Source organism: Leptonotus elevatus, chromosome 9 (assembly GCF_054856555.1).
Source record: "Leptonotus elevatus isolate MCC_2025b chromosome 9, RoL_Lele_1.0, whole genome shotgun sequence".
NCBI lineage: Eukaryota > Metazoa > Chordata > Actinopteri > Syngnathiformes > Syngnathidae > Leptonotus > Leptonotus elevatus.
In genome coordinates this window covers 10,695,865-10,712,114 of record NC_141247.1, presented here as the reverse complement: position 1 = coordinate 10,712,114, position 16,250 = coordinate 10,695,865, and the positions used below count along the sequence as shown (strand labels likewise).

At 39.1% G+C, this 16,250-nt stretch overlaps 1 protein-coding gene across 1 annotated transcript in view; it reads left to right on the top strand.

The window, feature by feature from the left end:
• Positions 1-16,250, top strand: part of lingo2 (leucine rich repeat and Ig domain containing 2) — a 215,464-nt gene that overhangs the window by 98,120 nt on the left and 101,094 nt on the right. The window lies entirely within an intron of this gene.

Sequence of the window (16,250 nt, the reverse complement as noted above, 5' to 3'; positions counted from 1 at the left end):
CAGATCTCATCACACTTTTATTGCTACATCTGTTATATATATATATATATATATATATATATATATATATATATATATATATATATATATATATATATATATATATATTCAGTCCAAAGGCTGTATGAAAGATAAGAGTACCCTGTTGTTATGCTAGCTGACTAAAACTAATTGCATATACAAAATAGAGGCGCTAGCTGCCTTTTGCTAATAATGTGAAAAATGGTGTACTGTTGTCATGCTAGCTGGCTAAAGCTAAATGTGAATTTTGGGGTGCGTTTATAAATTAACTCTGACATCTTTACACAACCTTGAGAGTGTTGTGTTCAGAGAGGCAGCACGCACTCCCCTCCCATTAGTTTCTTAACGCACCCTGTTCTAAACCGATCAGGAGGTCGTGCTTGAACCGTTTCCATCTGTACTGCCTGATACTCTGGACGTTCCCTGTCTCCAGACAGAGGGAGAAGAGTCCGCTCCAGCACTCCTCTTTTGGGGCACTCTGAATAACCGAACGGCACAATTGAATGCTCTGAGTTTACGAATGGTTGGCATGAAGCTAAGCGCAAATGGAGCATATTTCCTAACGCACACACAATTAAAGATGGCCTGTTGTCATGCTAAAGCTAATGCTACATTTTAATTTAAAATAGAGATCAATTTGTCATGCTAGCCGGTGAAAGTGAAGTGTATATGTAAAACACAGGTACGTTTATATTGATTAAGAGATTTACTTTCATGTGGCATATCATTGCACTTTTTTGAGTAATAAAACATCTGAAAATAAAACAGTTGCACATTAATAACCTTTTTGTGAGTATGGAGTTCATGACAACATGACAATTATGTATAAATATTTGAAAAAATAAAGTCGCATGTTAACTTATACAATATTTATTTATTTATTTTCTCCTGGAAATTGTGATGAGAATAAGAATTCTGCCAGGCACAGCTTGCAAGACCCTACTTTATTTTATTTTATTTTATTTTATTTTATTTTATTTTATTTTATTTTATTTTATTTTATTTTATTTTATTTTATTTATTCATTTATTTATTTTGGTTGAGTGTGGCTTTTGTCCATGCAATGTGAATCAACTCACTTTAAAATAACCATTTCTGTATACAAAGTGCTGTACATGGAATACAGCTTATCGGTGATGCAATGAAGACAGGGGAAACAAAACTTACTAGCATTAAAATAAATTAATAAATATCAGTAGGTAAGTGAGTAAATAAAATATATATTAGTAAATTAATAACACAAAATACAACAGACATAAAACATGAAAACAATGCCACGTCTCAAAACGCAAAGCTCTTTCCACTAACCAGGAGATCGATTGATTTTCTGAGGATTTTCTGAAACTATATTGAATTGGAGAGTAGAATATTGTGATGCTTTGATTAATCAATATTTCTACCCACCCCGACAGGCTAATGCTAAATGTGTATTTTAAATAGCGTTATCTTGTGGTAATGCTAATGTTCAGTCTTCATTTAAAATAGAGGCGTACCATGTTCCTGCTAGCTTGCTAAAGCTACTGTACAGAGGATATGCAAAAATAGAGGCACTAGCTGCCTTAAACTAATGTTGTTTATGTACAATAGTGGTACAGGGTGTTCACTATTGATAATTCCGAGATGACGTTACAAGTCAATTCGGTGAAAAAAATCTTTCCCCTCATTGAAAAGCATTGGACTTTGGATTGTTGTAATTTGATTTGGGAGGATTCTTTTTTATTTTAAAATGTGATAAGATAAGATAAGATGTAATTTGACTATTGTCCGCCTGGCTTGTATGATAGTCACGGTAGTATCAGAAATGTCCCGATGTTTGTGTCACTAGGTAAAATTATCAATAAATAAAGTTGATAGTGGCCTAAAGCTCATCCTGATGAATAAAGTTGATAGCGGCCTAAATCATCTTGTGTTCATTTAAATTAGGTGTGGTCAAGCTAGCTGGCTTATAAGATAACGGTGTATGTAAAATACAGGTCCTCTGAGGACATGTTTGCTGGCCTCTCTGTTCTCACTCTTTTGACGGGTATCATGCATCAGAGCAAGCTGTGGCTTCATTTCCGGACTGTAAAAGATCTCCTGGGATGGCTGGCTAATATTTGTGTGAGCTCATTCTGACATGTGCATTGTTATGTGTGGATAATAAATGAAAGGCTCCATCCTGCACTGTACACTAATTGGCAGGGAACAAACAGCTAAACAATAATCCTGCAGCAGGCTGTCATCTTGACGTATGTGTATTTTATTAGACTTTTTTCCATGTCAGAAAAATCTGAAGTAAAAAATATCTTTGTTTCAGATCAAACCAGTGTTCAAAACATATTTGTGCAACCAATATTTCGTGTTTCCGCACGGACATTCATTGACGACGGACGGCAGAGCGGAGGTAATTCAAACTTAAACACGGAAATGTGACGCGCCTGATGGCGAGCCGACCTGCTCGATGGACGTTCGTTGCTGGAGGTAACAACAACACAACTTTAATTAACTTTAAAATGGCGCGATTACTGTGGGAAAATAACAAAAAAAAGGTAGTACGGACGAGGCACGGGCGCCATAAAGTCGAAACGACGTAGATCGCGCACAATGTAACTCGAGGATTCCCTGTACTAGTGTTATTGTATATACTGTATTTTTATTACTTTAATTATGTCTTAATTAGGCTGCTATTTTCACTACCAATTACACCTTGAAACTCAGTAGTCCAAATGGAAAATATAACCTAAAAGTTACTTTGGATTATGTTAAAATAAGTGATCAAAATTTTTATTTTCATTGGTCTTCTATAGGACATTTGATTCTTGTTTAACTTTGTCATTTTTGGCTAATTCAATAAACACAGATGACAATTCTAACCGTGTTTCAATAAAAAAATATGATATCCCTTGGATCTCTTACGGCTTGACTAGCAGGCCCACTTAGCCCACAAACAAACTTTCCATCAACTTCCCTGGTGCAATATTATTTAAATCCTTAGCCAAGCGACAAACAAAGTGCTTATTAAATCAGCGTTAACCTTACGACATCATTTGCTGCCACATAAAAGCAGCGTAGCGCATACCAGACATTTATGGACGCTTTGCTCGGTGGTCCTTAGCATAAATAAAGAAGGTGTGTGTGTGTTTTATTACACGTTGACTGACAGCGTAGTGCTCTGTCTATATACTTGATCGCTGTGAAATTGGTTTGTCAATTTTAATTTTTATGGCATTGGTTTGTTCCAGTCAATTGGATTTGCCATCGTAATAATCACAAGAGCGCTTTCTTTGGAAGTTCCGTGAGGGTAGAGGGGTAGAGTTAGAGATTAGGGTTGGAATTTGAGGGCTCTGGTTATGGGTTAAAGGTAGTGATGGGAAAATGAAGCTTCATGAAGCACTTGTGATATTTTTTGACTCCCCTAGATGGTGCTCTTGGTTTAAATATAAAGGCTAGTGCAAAGGCAACTGATTACATTTCTACTGCATCTTTCAACCAAGAATGGCATCTAGAGGTGTCAAAAAATATTACAAGTGCTTCATGAAGCTTAATTTTCCCATCACTAGTTAAAGGGATACTTGACTCATTGAGCCACTTTCAACAGAAAGAAGATAATATTTTGCTTAGAAATTTGGGTTGAAGGGTTAAGGATATAGTACATGCTTGTAGTTGGAAGGTTAGGATTAAGATTATTTCAATGATGAGAGTTAGAGGGTTAGTGTTCATGAGTTAGGGTTTGGTTAGGGGTAAAGGGTTACCGTTGGAGTCAGAGTGTAAGAGGGAAGGGATTGTGGTTAATAGCTGTTAGATTGTAAGATGTTAGGTTGGTATAGTGTTGCAGGGTTAGGGGCTAAAGTTTGACGTGTTTGGGTTAGTGGTTAGGGATGGAGTTACAGTTGGTAGGTAGCAGAAGGTATAAACCTGTGTATCCAACTGTTGTCAGTCATACAACAGAACAACTCAGGCCTACCCTTCATCAGCTTTGTGTTTAGTTAAGGAATTATCATTATTTAATACTGTATTGGGAGATTTTTTTCTAATGTAAAATGGGACCATGACTCAATATACTGTAGGTTCTGCAACACTGGGGTAGAGGTTTAGCGTGACATTTAAAGGGCGAGTAGTTCCGTTAGGGGGTTAAGTTTTGTGGTTTGGGGCTAAGGTTTGGACTTAGAGTCTAGATTTAGTGATTTCAGAGGTATAGATGGTTAGAGTTATGGGTAAGGAGGGTTAGGATTAGACATAGATTGGTCGAAGTGTAAGGGTTAGGTTTTACACAAACAGCAAATGAGTTTGTCTCTAGCATTTGCCATTCTTAACTGATCTTTAATATTCTGGCAATTCGTTTTTTAAGTTATAACAAGACCCGTGTTTGAGTTCACTAGTAATATCTACATTGGCTGTGTGGCTATTATTATTTGTACATTTTATTTGCACACTCGTGGTTGAAACTGTCACCCATTTTCCATTTTAATTTCTATTTTTAGACTGGTCAAATAATTGAATTAGCTGTCACTCAGTCGAAATGTGTCAGTACTGTGACTGACAACTGGGTCGACAGTGGGTGTAAAATGACAAGCGCCAGACGTCCCCGCCCTGTTTGTCTCCATTACTAATAAAGTGCGCAGACCCTTTTTCACTCAGTCAGCTGGGATAGGCTCCAGCTTCCCATGACCGTGAAGAGGATAAGTGGTATAAAAAATTGATATATGAATGGATGGATGGCAGCGAAGCTTCGGGAGATGCTTGTATGAATCTCTGAATAGAGAGCATTTTAGCAGACACACTGTATTCTATCAACCCCCCACCGTCACCATCTCCATACTGTGACCTTTTGTGGTTCCTTGGGGCTTGCTGTGATCCCACAGAAGTCATTTGAGCATGAGCGAAACAGTGAAGAGAGAGCAGCGTAATGTTTTGCTTTGGTTTATGGTCAGAGTGCAGCGTGGGGAGACACTACAAGACGGCGGTGTTCCATCAAAGCGAAGCAAGCAAACAGACACAGTGAAAGTTGGCCGTTTTGAGAGCTTTTCTCAATTCAAACAGAGATCAAATTTTGCAGGTGTGTTCATCCGGGTGAAAGTTTGGCAAAGATTTAAGAATGCCAACCCCACAAAGTTGGTTTGTTTAGTCTCCCTAGAAGTTTTTAAATATTCAGCCCCTGAAACCAAACAACATGCCATTCAGTATTAAGTGAGTTGACCCACAAATATGTCTCAAGAAGTCATGTATAAAAAGAAGCAGGAAGTCAGCCATTTTGGTTTGAAGAGGCCATTTTTGGCTCGATTTACCCATTTCTAGATGTCTTGTCTTGGAGATTTTGTCCGAACTGAAAAGTTACTCAACACAGCATCTTTGTAGATGGTATCAGCTGTATATGCGGAACATCACGAGACTAAACCCCGGAGACAAATCAGGTAGCTTCCTGTAAATATCGTGATAACTAGCATGACAAAGAGTTGATTACATCATAGTTTGAAGCTGAACTTGCGTAGTTAAGTCATATTTTCTTTACGACTGGTGTCTTCAGACAAAAGCTAAATACATGTAATTTGTACTAATATGATGATACATGTAAACACAAATGAAGCGTAAACATGGGATATTGTCATATTTGATCGCGCTTGAAGACAACTTGCGCAAAACAAAAGTCATTGGAATCGTTAAAGTTCCTTTGGATGCTTTGTGCCAGTCACCTCCTACATGAAGTTCTGCCGGAAGGAAGTGCTTTAGTTTTTTATATTATATATTATATATATTTATATTTCTATATTGATATCGTAACTCCAAATTCATTTTAAATCGCTGATTTTATTTGTTAAAAAATCATTTATCGGTATATTTAATAATGAAATCATTAATTAGAACGATGCAAACACGCTGCAGCTGTCAGCCTTACACACAAAACGGCTTTAATACAACTGTTTACATCATCTTCTCAAAGTGTTTGTCAATGGTCTATGAGCCAAGAATACTGGAATTTAAAACAAGGACGAGGAAGTAGTGGAGTTAAACCACACTTCTCAGAAAGCTGGAATGCTCAAGAGTTAGTAGATGCTTCTCAAATCTATTTTGAACACTTTGAATTGGTTAATAACATGTGCCCATGATTTGTGAACAAATGTTAAATTTATCGTGTTTGGACACATTGGGTTTCCACCCAATAGTGACAATATGTGACTTACCCTCACCTCTGGAGTAGGAAAAGTGTCCTTCACTTGAGCACACTAGCCAAATGTACCTGACTTTAGGGACTTTTCGTCTGACATGAGGCACGATCTAAATCTGCTAGACTTTGTTTTGATATTTTCACAGACGTATGCAGCTTGGCACAGGTTAATGCTGGCATTTTGAATCCTTGTCGCTGTGAACAAGTCTAACTTGATTCACGACCAATAGAAGCGGCTCTCATTTCCTTTAAAGTCAGTGTGCGAGAGCCGCACAATCCTTGATGTGGCGGAAGGGGAACTGATTTGCTGGAATCCATACATGGTGTCGAAGCACGCAAAGTATGTTTATAAGGAACTTGAGTACACCCTTACAGTAATAGTTTAAAAAGCAATGACACAAGTTGTATGCACAAAGGAAATGGTGCATTCCTTTATCGATAGTTTCTTCATTACATGCTGCCTTTTGGAATAGGGAAGAGTAGATAAGAGCAGGCTAATGCTTGTGCGCACGTGCATGCCTGTAACAGCTCATTGGTCACGGTGGACTCATAACGAGCTTTACTGGTGCCATTATGCATTTTTGATGGCGAGCAAAGCGACTGATGAAAAGCCATTTTGCATTTAAACAAGAACAGATGCACAATTGCGGGGGTTGACATGAAAACGCATGTTGTTTCACTGCACATAGCTGGCGCGTGTTTAGCTTCATTTATTTGGCTAACAAACCAGTCGCAAGCACTCGGGTTTCATCCCATAAGACAAGAGTGTTCACTTTGAGCGTGACATTAATCTTTGAAACGTTTGCTTGATTAAATCCGCTCTTATTGTGCAGAGTCTTCAATTATTTAACATGAAAGGAAAATAGTAACTCTAAATCTCTCTATAGGCTTGAGACTACAGCATATAACAATTATTCATCGTTCTTGTGGCATCGGTGAGAGCAGTCAGATATTTGCATTGTAACGTCAGATTAAAAACCAAAATACGAGACACTTTTGTCCGCATGATGAAATGCAATTCTACACTGATAGAAATTTAAAAAAAAATTGAATATGCAGTACCAGTCAAAAATTTAGAAACACCTTTGCCTTCAATAATGTGAAGCTATTTTTACTTTTTAACCTTTGGATTGTGGGCACTGGTAAATAAATATTTTTTCTCTTTAAAAGCTGAGAATCCAGAAAAAAAATATACATAAAATAAAACTGAAATAATGCTGTTTAAAAAAGCAAGAATTGCTAAACATTTTGAAATAAAAACAGTTGTAAACATGGTGTAAATGTATCAGTACAACTGTATATGATTAACTTTGCCTGTGCAGTTGTTGAGAAACTGGGTATCCAGAGAAAATATAATAAATTGCAATAAAACAAAAATACAAATACATACTTAGAATAATGTAAATTTTCAATGGTATTATTTGAAATGTATGAATATTATTCTCAATATTTCACTTTTTAACTGCAGGACTGGGCACAAAAGTCTGACCGGGAATTTCATGCGGTGCGGGACGGTACTTATTCTGCCGGGGACATGCCCCCAAAAATGGTGGTAGTGGGAGGGTGAGATTGAGATTTATTAATTGGATTGTTGTCGTTGCAACGGCCACGCTTGCCATAGTTTGCCCATGTTGCCCATTTGCAAGAGACGACTGAATCCATGCAATATACTGTAACATATTCAGACACCTAGACATCACATCAGTTTGTTATTTGGAGTGCTTATGGCGAATCCTATTACACTTTGAGTTCCCTTGGGTGTGTTGGAAGAAATCAGGATACAACTGTCTGCTTTAAGTCTTGGCAGAGGTTTTGACGCTATCTGTAGAAGAATTCCAGAAATGTTAGATCTCATGCATTCCCACATTACACGACACAGGTGTTTCTTAAGTCGCTTCAAGGTAAAAAAAAAGAAGAAAAAAGAAATATAAATAATGCACGTTGACAAAAAATAACTACAAATCTTTTGAAGACATTTGCAAACAAATAAAGTTGACTTTTTACAACAAGGATTTAAGAGGGGAAGACACAGTGGATAATCTCCTGTGAATTTGTAGAAGAGGTAACCTGAAGGACAGGCAGCATTCCTTTTTTTTTCATTTTCACAAGTGATTCTCAATCTCAGCATGCTTCATCCCGCCCGCTGCCGCCATGACAGATGCTGTAGAATTGAATATAGATTTCAGCCAGTGAGGAAGATGTTGTCTGATGAATCTCAATTTGCCGCCGTCCATATTTCATAGCCACCTCTATGGGTGGTAGCTGGCGGGTAGGGGGCTTTGTGGACGAGTGGGCTAGCCTGTCATTTGCCTGGATGATCAGAATGATGATCACTACACTTTACATTGCTTTATATTTCATTAGTTTTATCGCCACGATTGTCCAGGGGGGGTTAAAAGAGAATGTGTGTGTGTCATGTTATTAATATGCCATACGATGCGCAAGGAGCGGCAGTAGCCCACTGTAGAAGTATCATACCTGCAGGGTGGGGGCAACAAATCGAAAGGCTTTCTCTTCGGTAGGGGCAGATGTGGTCTATTTATAGCACCATCTGATGTATGCATAATGTTACAATGCAGAACAGACTATGTGTCTTTGTGATGGAATCCTGTTGGATCAAAGAGGGAAACTGTCCTTTTTTGTGTTTAATTGAGTGTGCTGGAATACCAATGGCAAAGTCTGTATGCAATTGTTGTATGGACAATAATAACAGGCCAAGTGGTCTGCTTGCTATTTTATCTGAAAAACACCATTTTATTGATCTAATTTCATCCTGGCTTCTTGCTAGACCCTCACGCTTGAGGTTGGAGGCATTCTTATGCAATGTCTGCCATCTACTGTTAAACACTGGTATTACAACTTAAAACTGCTCCGCTACAGTAAACATTTGTATTAAAAAAAAAAAAACAATGGTTGCCAATTGCCTGGTACTGTAGCAATCATCAAATATATCTGTTTTTAAATATATCTGTTGTATGATATACAGTAGCTATCACATCTCTACCTATCCATCCATCCATCTAAAGCTACTGTCTTTCAATAAATTATATCTAATATACCTATCTATCATCACTTAAAGCAATGCCTCTAAAAATCTCGATCATTAATTATTCCACGTTCAAGCAGATGAATGACACATTTCAGATGTATTTCTTTTGAATCATTGACATAGTCCACTTGCATGTTTTAAGGAGCTGTCAAGTTTTCCCACCATGCTGAGCCCATACACAATGATGAAAATTCAAAACGTCATTTTATTATTTTTCATCTATCTTCTACGAAGGTTCCAAATTGACAGGAATCGCACCAAAGGCTCTATTTTCGTGATTGGCGTAAATCCTGCATGGCGTGTAGCATATCTCTGATTTATGTTGGTTATTTCGCAGATGAGCACAGGCTTAACCAATCAAAGCAGCTCCTTTCATTTCCTTTAAAGTGATGCGGTAGTTGTGCACTATGGTCTTGCCAGAAGCACATCTGCACCACGAAATGGGCACTTTCAGACCAACGTAGACATGGTATCAGCAGGCGTAAGTTTTAGATTCACATTCTACCACCAAATTGTCACCGGGTGCATCTCAAGATATTCCTTCTGTTGCATCGGCTCACCTCGCTTGGCTGAAATTGGCAATTGTGAAGCAAGACAGGGTCTTGTCAGTTTCTACTTCACAGTGCAGATGCTCTGACTACAAAAATAGAGTTTCAAATCTCTTGGACTGTACAGGTTGATCTTCGAAGGAGTTTATGAAATGGACAAAATGATCCTCATTTTTTGGGGTCATGGTAGACATAAATGCCAAATTGTATTTATTTGTTAACCAAAACTTTCAGACTTCTTGTGTCTTTTTAGGTATGGCTTTTTGTAGGTCTAAAACTTGGGGCCTTAATAATGCTCTATTTTGAGTGACACTGTCAGAGGTATTTACCGGTGCAGTTGTTTGTTCTGTAGACTGCCACGCATCAAGTCTCCCGTCAGGATGTATTAACGACAATTTAATCAATGTTTTAGTCTGTTGCAAAGTGCAGCATATCATCTTGATAACAGCATGTGTAGACCATAATAGGAGGCTTAATGTGTTTATTAGACACGGAAAAGGTTAAGAGACAGGAAGCGGCATGCTTCAGTGGTGACATGTGACACCTACTTGATATGTAAGAGTGATGAATGTGATTTAATAGCACACATTAACTTCCCGAAGACCCTTTTTAATTTTCCCCATAATGTGATCTGGCATTTGCTTGTCCCCAGGCCTAATGACTTCATTTGCTGTAAAGATGTATTCATGTGGATTTATTCATAATATTGAAAACAAGACAAAAACGTTGAGCGGGCCGGTTAAATTGTTTGTCATCATAATTCATAGATGGTTTTCAAGTGATTAGACTGTAAACAAATGCATGAGTAAACATAGTTTTAGGGACTCCATTTGTACTATTATGCAGTATACTGTACAGCTGGTGTTGTCCTAGTTGAAGGATTGTGCTTTGTACATTATAACGTTGATGGGTCGGTCTGGTATCCTTCACTGCAGGGACCTTATTTATCAAGCATGCACATACAGAAGTGTCCGTAAAGTGTATGTACGAACATTCCCACACGAAGTATGGGATATATCAGTCTGGACTTATATGGATTTATACGTGAGGAAGTGCCTAATTTTACCCGCAGCTCTGACCATGTATAAAAGCTTATGGTAGATGTAAGATTTTTGTTGTTGTGGCCTCTTACTAGCCGAGGAGGGCCGTGGCCTCTCAGTTGGTAATCAAAAAAACAAGCTGGAACCAGGTTTGCGAGCTCTTGTTTTTTTTCTGTAATCACCCTGCACCATTGTCAGCAGGGAATCCCCTCCTCACATACAACAGGCTTTTTTTCTTTTCCCCAAACAGATTACTGAAATCCTCTTACAAAGTGGTGGACTCAACCACCAACCTTAAATGAAGGGTGACCCCCGCTCATATACAAAACCCTTTAACGTATACATAACTGGGAAAAATATATGTGGTCAAGTTGTGTTTTTGCAAATCATGTTAATAATTGTCAAATAAACATTGCTTCACAAAGGAAAGAAGAGTATCCCATTTCTCCTCCCCTGGCTGTCGCTTGAGACAGTCCAGTGAGTCCAATCAACGGGAATGAGGTTCACCTGGCCTGCACTCACATGGACGCGCCTCCCTGCTCCAAGTGCTCCACACCTTTCCAGTGAGGGAGGGTGGATCGCTCCCTCACAGTAGAACTTTGAATTTACAGATAGAACGGCTATACCACGGATAGGCAAGTTCGGTCCTAGAGAGCTGCAGTACTGCATGTTTTCGGTGTCTCCTGCCTCCAACCCAGGTGTTTCAAATCATCAGCTCATAATTACGTTCTGCAGGAGCCTCTCAGCTGTGTTCGAGGAGGTGAGGCATCAAAAACATGCAGGATTGCGATTCTCTAGGACCGAACTTGCCTACCCCTGGACTATACGGACATCACCAACAAGCCAAAAATGTAACTTCATTGTCTTTAGGAAGATTCTCCTGGTGACGATGTTAACACATATTAATTGCTTTTGTGGGCTCCATTAAAAAATGTGGCTGAACAGATTTGGCCCCTGGGCTTGAGTTTGACACCTGTGCTTTACGGCCTCTTGTCAAAAAAGTGTCCTCCACAATACACAAAGGCCTCTCCACATGCCCGCTACTCTCCCTCTCTCTGCGTCTTATAATGACTTCCTTCATCGAGGCAGCAGGATAAAACACAAGCGTGTGGCAATTATGCAAAAAGGCGTGCCCGACTTGGTAATGTGATGATAAGAGCAAGACAGCTATCTGCTTCCTGGTCCAAAGACAGAGAGAGGACGTGGCACGTCCGAGTCGGGACGCTCTTGTTAAAATTACTCTTGACACGGCATGCTATTAGCACACCGTTATGAGTTCAAGGACAATGGCGGTCCAGCTTTTTTCTGCTCATTTATCTGCCGGATCCTCCCGTTAAAGCCTAGAGCCGATTCCTTACAATGACCGCAGAATATTGATGAGATGCATTTGAAGGAGCCATTTAACTGAATTCATAATCCCCCCTTTTTGTCCGCCCTGGATATTCATGGGCAGCAGAAGGCCATTTGACAATCTAACTTGAAAAATAACCCCTTTATGTTTCTGCACACACCTTGTTCGATTGTAGTGATTTACATATAACAGAAAGCACTCGGTCTTAAAGGATATATATTATGCCATTCTTTAAAATGGTTCCCACATATCTCAATTAAATACAACCTTTTTGTCAAACTACACAAAAGATCAAGTATTATGGAACACTTAATATTGACAATCTACTTGTCATGCACTGGGTGCAATTACTCGGTTTTGGGCGTGGGCGTTGACAGGGGTGTTTTTTTCTGTCTCACACAAGTGAGTATGGTGTTTCTTACCACGATAATCCCAAGCAAAGCAGCAAAGCAAGAGATACTGACTGATGCCAATACAGTATAGCAGCTTTGTCAGTTACCAAATTCCCCGACTGCTAGTTCCCACCAACCCCTCAAAGCCCACCAGTTGACAACTTTACAGAACCTTTGATTCAAGGATTTAACTATATTTTCAAACCAACACACATTTCCACATGATATGGCATGGAATAGGCCTACAACACTCGAGGTCCCCAGGATAGCCCAGTAAGTCCCAAGGCGTGTAAAAATAAAAATAGAACAACAAAATAAGATAATACGAAGATGATAAGGAGATGAGGGAGATGCTTGTTCACAGTTTTGGTTCCAGGTAAGGTCCTTACATAGGTGGACACCAAGGTAGTTGTTGCTGGAGACCACTTCCACTGATGCTCCTCCGATGTGCAAGGTGGGGTGAATTGATGTCAACTCTTCCTTAAGTCCCCCACCATTCCCTTGGTCTTCTTCACATTGACATCAGCATTTTGTTTATCTTTGCACCAATCCTCCAGATGTTCTAGCTCCTCTCTGTACTCTGACTAATTGTTGTTCATGACATGTCCCACTACAAGCTTCACTATATGACAACTCGTGATTTTTGTAGAGCAGTCATAGGTCAGATGTGTAAACAGCTGGGGGATAAGTACACAGCCCTGAGGATGGCCATGGTCACCATTTGAGTATGTGGTAAGTGGTAACACTGTTAGCTAATGCTAATTTAACACTACGGCTCTGCTTACTTTTTGGCTATGACATACTTTTTCCATCTATCATGTCCTTTGCTAGAAAAAAGTGAATTTTTGCTCATCCATCCATCCCTCCATCCTTCCTATCTACCTACCTGTCAGCTAATGTCAATCTGTGCTAACAATGCTGCAGATCAGCTTTTCTCTTTGACATGATAATGTTTATGTTTACTCAGTCATTTGCTTAAAGAATGGCAGATCTCTGCTCGTCTTAACTGCCAAGTCGTGGTGGTAATGGTGTGTCGCGCAGTATTAGGGAATATGATGTTACAGACACATTTTTGGAAATGGGTAGCCACAAAAGATTGACTTAGTTGTTTAACTTCACACTTGTGGGTGGGCTAGCACTAAACAATTTGTATACAAGCCATTAAAAAGTCACTTTTCCATAACGTGTCCCATTTAAATGATGGATGATCAGCCAGTTGTTTTGGCACGTGACAGAAAACACCATTCAAAAGTGAGCCTAATTTCGTTTGGAGCACGGCATTATCACAAATGATGCGACTTAATCAGGCAACAGCAAAAATCTGCCGCCTCTTGCTCCTGTGAAAAATGGCAAACGACTCCCCTGCCTACCACAAGTCTGGCCTTGATTCCCAAGGATGCATTAATGCATCAATTGCCACCTGCCGTCAAGATGCGACACCCCTGTTACTATGATGCTCTGCACTCTGTAAAAAAAAAAAAATCCTAACGCGCTCGGGCCACCTGGAGGCCGTAGCAGACGCCACATCAGCAATAATGGCCAACAAACTGGGGGAGCAGATTGCGGCTCTCATCTTCTTCAGCGTCACTTCAGTTTTTCAAATTGTGTTCCAAAGAAAATGGTTACGTTGTGAACTGGCAATGCTACTCAAGTTGGCGGCGCTCCAATTCCACTTAGCACGTCCCTCCACAAAAATAAAACAAAAGAATTTCAGTTAACCCCATCTAGCATGCATCACTGTTCACATATTTACATTTTTATTCTGCGGAGCTTATCCCAGCTGTTAAGCAATTCTGAAAAACTCACCCTTTTCAAGATGTTGTGCACTCTTAAATGCCATAAAATGGCATCAAATCCCAGTCAATAGGAAGGTAATTTGTGTCAAGGAAGTATGCCCTCACTGAAAAGTAGTATACTTAAGGTACATAATATAGACTATACTTAACTCAGTCGCTGCCATTGACGGCTATAGACGTCAAAAATGCATTTGAAGTATTTCTATTTAACATTTTTTTCCATTTTTGTTAACAAGAGTATGAAAACCTAGAATTGTTTTTTGTACATTTAGAACAGATCTAAAATGTGTGATTAATCGTGAGTTAACTAGTGAAGTCATGTGATTAATTAAAAATTACAAATTTTAATCACCTGGTGCCCCTAATTCACAAATAATAATAATCTTTTTTTTTTTAAGAAAAGATTATTTTAAAATAATCATAAATCGTAATTAATCGCATGACTTCACTAGTTAACTCACGATTAATCCCAATTTTTATATCTGTTCTAACACAGTAAAAAAATTCTAGGTTTTCAAACTCTTGTTAACAAAAGTGGGAAAAATAATTGTAATAATAAAAATAGTTAAAATGAATTGTCTATAGCCGTCAATGGCAGTGAATGAGTTAAGTATACCTACGTTTATTCTTCGAGTGTACTTATTCTTGTACTAAAAAAAAGTAAACTCCTTGGGACTAAATTGGAACATTTTAGTACACTTAAAAGTATACTTAGCGGATTGTTATCTTAGCTGATTAGCTAATTGTTTGAAGCACCTGTGTTGGCTGTGGGTGACATGGAAAACAGGCTGGATAGGGGTACTTGATGACCGCGGTTGAGATACATCTGGATTGTCAACCCATGTTGTTACCAGTAAATAGGCAGAGTTTTCGCCACAAGTGTAACCATTTTGCACTGTTGAGTTTTGAAGGCATATTTAAGTGTTTGGGGATCATAGTGCTGGGCAAAATTTCAAATTATTATTTTTTTGCTGATTTAGACTCCTTTTCCCCCCACAAGAACAACATGGAATTTTTTTGGGGGGTCATCCCATGTTCTTAGTTGTTATAGTAGACGTCAGGATAATATGGCTGTAACGTGTTGTAAACTTATCAAGCTTATATGCAAAATGTTTAACATAAACATCATGCAATTCAACTTGTGATTGTGATTGGTTAGTTAATAATAATAATAATAATAATAATAATACATTTAATTTATCAGCGCCTTTCATGACACCCAAGGACACTAAACTAAGACAATTAAAAGCAAACCCAAAAATTAGGGCAGAAAAATATATATATAAATAAAAAAATAAAAAAGGCCTAAAATCAATACAGTAAAAAGGAGAGACTGGCAGGAAACGTTAAATGCAGTAGGCAGTCCGGAACAGGTGTGATTTGAGTCTTGATTTGGAAGAGAGAGCGTTACTGTTTCTGAGGTCCGGTGGGGCAGAGCGCCGGAAGACTCTGCCCCCCATGGTGCTGAGGCGGTCTGGGGAAACAGAGGGATGAATGGAGGAGGAGGATCTGAGCGAGCGAGCGAGCAGGTATGGACACATGTAGGAGATCAGACAGGTAGGGAGGGGCGAGGTTATGGATGGCCATGTAGGTGAACAGGAGAAGTTTGTAACTGATGCGATATTTCACAGGGATCCAGTGGAGGTTCTGGAGAACAGGGGTGATATGGCAGTATGTGGGGGTCCGCGTGATGATGCGGGAGGCAGAGTTTTGGACCAGTTGGATTTTATGGAGATACTTTTGGGGAAGGCCGAATAGGAGGGAATTGCAATCATCTGAACAGGAGGTGACAAGGCTGTGGACAAGAATTTCAGTGGTGTGGAGGGTGAAGGAGGGGTTAAGTTAAGATCCAATCATGAACCAGAAGTGTTGACATCATCCAAAGTATGCATTTTATTGGTTTAGACACGC